Here is a 5466-nt window from a genome sequence, read left to right on the forward strand (position 1 = left end):
CGCCGGACGCGCACGGGGAGGGGCCAGTGGAACTACAACTCCCGACAAGCCCCGCGCCGTACCCTGCGGTGGCTCATTTGAATGAGGGAAGGGGCCCGCGCGCCGCTGGCCCCGCGGCGGGGCCCCGGAGCATTGTGGGATCGTGGGGGAGCGGAGAGGAGCGGGGCCCTGCGCCTGGGGAGTGACAGGGACGGGGTTGTCCCCCTTTGGGGAGAAAATTATCCCCTTTTGGAACAGGACCTTACCCCTTTGGGACAGGGTTCTACCCTTCTGGGACAGGGTTGTCCCCGTTTAGGACAGGGTTGTACTCTCTGGGCCAGAGCAGGACCTGCGGCCCTGACTGGGGACGTGGGTGGTCCCAGCCGCAGAACTGCAGGTCCTGAAGTTAATTTTAGTTCCCCCCATAAGAGCTACACAGTGACGATTTTTAAGGAAATTGCTCGACTTGGTTGCAGCGAAGTTAGCAAAGAAGGTGTGAGGTGGTAGGAAAACGCGTTCAAATAAATACTTGTGAAGATGTAAGTGGTCTAAAAAGCATGGTTTGGGTCCCACTGGAGCCCTCCCATATTCCCTTAAACAGCAGCAGTAGACAGGACTCATAACGGTACAGGAGTTGTCAGGATTTAGGATTATTTGCCTAAATGGGTTGTGGGTGAAGTTACATTCCTAAATTTCTTGTGTGACTGGAAAGCTGAATAGTAGGTGCTCTTGTACTGCAGTGGTGGATATGGGATATGGGCTACTTAGGGAATACATGGCTTGTTAGTGCTTGAGCTCTGCAGCTTGGGGATGCTAGGCGAGAATGCATCATCTTAAATAAAATTATTAACCCTCTGGGCCAAAAGCTATCATATTATTACATAAAAACTTTCAAGAAACTGAAAAACCCTGCAAAACCTAAGGAAAAAAAAAAGGAAAAGGAGCTCAAAATAGGTACAGAACCCAAAAAGGGAGTGACTATTAATCTTTATAGGAATTGTTATGAGCTTAAAAATATTGCAAGATATTAGAATACAGGAAGGTGAAGGGTTGAAAGAGAAGAAAAATGTGCACTGAGCAGCAGCAAAAGGTTTTTTGCTAGCATAGTAAGGTGCCTCCCTACAGAATTAACCTCTTAATTCCCTGAGGTATGGTTGCTCACTTCCCTCATTTAGCAGGAAATGGGAGAAAGTGTGCATGAGGAAAAGTGTCTGCCTTTATCAGAGTTTATTCTGCACTGGAGGGGACACACAAGGATCCCTGAGTGCAGCTCCTGGCCCTGCACAGCACAGCCCCAGCACTCACACCAAGAGCACTGCCCAAACACTTCTGAGCTCTGGCAGCCTTGGTGCTGTGACCTTTGCTGGTGCTTTCACTGGCCTAAACCCCTCAGTGGTAACACATCACTGAAACCATTCCAGGAGCCCCAAACCCACCCCATTCTTTGCCACTTCCCACCATCCCAGTCACAGAGATTCTCCACAAACACTCAGTTTCTGTTTCCCCTGGGCTGCACTAAAAGTTAGGTTGTAGTGCCTCAGTTTCCAGTCCCATCCATGGGGTTGGGCAAACAGAGGTAGAGGGAACATTGGCCACATGGACCTACAGACCCCTTTAAATAAGGGGCCACAGGCTTCTTTCCTCTAACTCCCCTAATCCTTCAGAAATCCTTCATCAGAATCACCCCAGATATGCCCATACTAGTCCCTTGGATCCACATCTGCTATCATCACTATCATCATCCAGAAGTGGGTAATCCTATTGTTTGGGGGGGTTTTTGGTTTTGGGTTTGGTGGGTTTTTTTTGGTTTTTTGTGGTTTTTTTTTGTTTTGTTTTTTTTTTTGTGTTTTTGTTTGTTTGTTTGTTTGTTTTTTGTTGTTGTTGTTGTTTTGGGTTTTTGGTTGGTTGGTTTTGGGATTTTTTTTATTTTGTTTGGGGAGATTTTTTGTTTATTTAGTTTAGTTTTGGGTTTGTTTTTGTTTTGTTTTGACAGTTTTATTTCAATCCTTCTTTCCAATAAACATATTTGCTGTCCTTCCCTGTTGGTTTTTCTAAGACATCTATCTCCAGCTGTTTCTCTATTTCCAGTCTCCTGGAGTAGCCACACTGCCTGTGCTGTACCAGTCATGCTCCCAAGGTGGCACACACGCTCTTTGCCATCTCCTCTTCTGCCGCGGGGCCCTGCTGTGCCTCTCTGCCACCTCCTCCACCCATTCCATCCCTAAAGGGGAAGGGCCACAGCCCTGACTCCCCAGAACCCTCTCTATTGACACTCTGCTGACTATGCCAAGTAAAATGTTGTGTAATCCTATAAAAACAAGGCAAGTAATATATCCAAATGGAATTTATTTACAAGGCAGCTGGCAAAAGAGCTTTTATTTGCTCAGAGTGGCTCTTTCTGGCAGAGGGCCCCTCCTGTTAGCAGCAGAGCTGTGCTCACCTCAGGCTGTGCTGGGGCTGCCTGATGAGCCCTCAGGAGGACACACTGCACCCCAGGGCTGGAGGCTCGAGCTTTTGGGCACAAGGAAGTCAGGAGGTGATGTGGTCTGATGCTTTCTGCTAGATGAGGACCTGTCTTCTCAGCCTGCCTGTCCCCTGAGCCATCCCCATCAAACCTTCTTTGATGCATTCCCTCCCTCTTCTCCCGTGCCCTGCAGGGCTCCCTTGCACCTGGCAAGGAGCAACTGCTGAAAGGCTCCTGCCACCCTCCCCCTGTGTCACTTGAGCTCCTTGCATGCCCCAGCAGCTTCCTGGTGCTTCTGAGTGCAGATCCAACTAAGATCCAGTCATATCTGGAGATAAAATCCTGAAGCAGCTCCATAGCTGCTGGACCACACTGAGCAGGCTCAAGCCAAGCTGCTCTTTCGGCACCCTCCTCAAATTTCACATCAAACAACAAGGAAAGGGGCAGGAAAAGGCTACCTTGTGATGGGATGTCCATGCTTTGTTGAGTCTGGGTAATCTGGGGCAGATTCAGCTTCTTAGTGCTGGCCAGCCTCTGCTTGATGGTGAGAGACATCTTCTGGAAGGCAGAGGGAGTCAGCTGAAAGGCAAAAAAAACCACCAAGAGCCTCAGAAATGCATTTGTTGGTAGAGGCTTTTCTTGTTCAAGTGCCAGTGATGAATAATTTGTGATCACAGCCACTAGGACAGTTCTGGAAGCCCTGGAAGTTACCTGCTGAAATATTTAACATCAATAAATTAATGATATAGAGCAGAATGCACATGCTGTAGCCACGTGGCTCTGCCCCATTAGCTTCTCTGTGATTTGATGTGACATGTTTGGGGATTTCTGCTCTTTGGGCATTTGTTTCCTCTTTAGTTTCACTGGATTGAGCTGGTGACCTTTGCAGAGAGTGGGGAGGAGTTGTCAGAACTCCCCTAACCCCATCCTTGCACAGCACTCACAGCCCACCATGTGGAGATGTCACTGCTGGGTGAGCCCAGGGAGGCAGGAAAGCAGCTCCGTGCCAAGGCTGCAGTGCACAGCAATGGGGCCAAGCTTCAGTGCTCTCTTTTTAATTAGCATTTGTTTTCTCTGTCTGGCCTCACAGACCCTCCCCAGAACACAGAGATCTCCTGACAGAGCCCCAGCACCAGAACATCTCCGGTCAATGAGCTCCAGTCAGCAAAGGGGCGTTTGTGGGTGGGGAGGGGGAATTGCCCTGACCCCACTGCTGGGCTGGATCTGTGCTCCCACAGGAGATGGGACAGAGGAGCTGGTTTGGAACCTGCTCTAGCTGGGACCAGCCCTGTCTCTCAGAGCTCCAGGCAGAGTTTGAGCTGCCCTGCACATGCCAGGTGCCCAAGGCAGGTTGGTGAGAGCAGCACAGGTGAGTGTCCAGCCTGACAGAAGGAATTAGTGCCACACAAAGGGGATGGAGAGCAGCACACCCTCATGGTTCAGCTGGACATTGGTTTAACTTGGCTCTGGGGAGGGGATCTGCAGCCTCACAGAGCTGCTGGACAACACGTGGGGCAAAGAGAGGAGGGACATAATGGGAGTTTCCAGCCTTGACACAGCTCAGGCCCAGGCACAGTGGGTACTCGCAGTTACAGGTTTCTCTGCCTCTCTGACGAATTTTCAATTACAAGGTTCCACCACTCTGCCCTGGGATCCAGAAGCCATTGTGGAGAATGTCTGGCCTGGATCATTTGCGCCACTGGCTCACCTGGAAGGAGCAACAATGGAACTCTGAAAATCCAAAATCCCATTCATGCAGACCCACAGGATACACTGGTGTCTCCAGCCTGTGGTATCCTTCAGAAGTGAAGAAAATGAGGCCACCCCACCCTGATTCATCAGTAGACCCTATTTTAGTGGCTGAGTTAAGATTCATAGAAGCAAAACCCCAAAAAATACAGACCCTGAAAAACAAACAGACCCTGAAACAAAACAGCCTTTTGCTGTGGGTGCAGTCCCACAACCCAAAAGACTTGTCAGAGCCTGGTGGCACTTAACATCTCCCACCTTTTCCATTACATTTGTAACCCCATTTTCTGACATTTTTAACCAAATCTCTGTTAATATCCAAACTGTCCTTTATCACTTTACAAGTTTTCTTGGTGGGAACAGAAGGAAGGTGACTGTCACTGGGCTGCTGGCCTGGATGCATCACGGAGGGAGCAGGACCAGCCGCACGATGGCATTGTCCCCTGCAGGAGCGGCTCTTCCAGATGGCATTGTCCCCTGCAGGACCAGCCGCACGATGGCATTGTCCCCGCATTGTCCCCTGCAGGAGCGGCTCTTCCAGCCCGGGGAGCTCCGCGGAGCCTTCCCGGGGCAGAGCGCGGTGTGCGCTCCTCGGGGCCCGCGGGAGCCTTTCCAGGGAAGAAAGGACAAAGGACGCGTGTCCCTTCCTCGCAGCCGGTCACATCAGGGCTGGGGTCAGAGGACCTGACCGAGGGCCAGGCGTGGCTGGGTTTGCTCCTTGTGAGCCATCCGGTGGGTGCCCAGGGGAAGCAGAGCATCCTTTGCCGATGGTTTTTCCTCCCGGCGGATGGCGGTGGCCGGGGGCTCCCGGGGGCAGCTGCACCGCTGCCCGGCACCTCTCCCAGAGAGAGCCTGTGCTCCTGTCACAGCTCAGAGCAGCCTCAGGGGTCCTGCTCCTTGCGGCTGGCTTGGTCCCTAAATTGCACCCCACTGGGCTGGAGTGGGTGAGCCTGCAGTTCTCAGGAGTCACAGGCTGGGGATGGACAGGGAGGATGGGACAGAGGGAGGACTCTGGGCTCCAGGTCAGTGAGGGGGGACACAGACAGGTCTGCTCTTTGTGTAGACAGCTCATTCTGTTTTGGCACACAGTTACAAACAGGACTGCCTTTGCTCATAGCCCTGGCTTGACATCAGTGTTGTCCTAGGGAGGGAAACTGTTCCCCAATTAACACCTTGAATCCCAGCCATACCTCATCACTGCTTTCTTCAGTTCTTCCCTGCTGCCTCCTTGAGTTGATATGCAGTATTCCTACCTAGGGCAGGAATCCCTTTTA

Source organism: Agelaius phoeniceus, chromosome 12 (genome assembly GCF_051311805.1).
Source record: "Agelaius phoeniceus isolate bAgePho1 chromosome 12, bAgePho1.hap1, whole genome shotgun sequence".
Classification (NCBI taxonomy): domain Eukaryota; kingdom Metazoa; phylum Chordata; class Aves; order Passeriformes; family Icteridae; genus Agelaius; species Agelaius phoeniceus.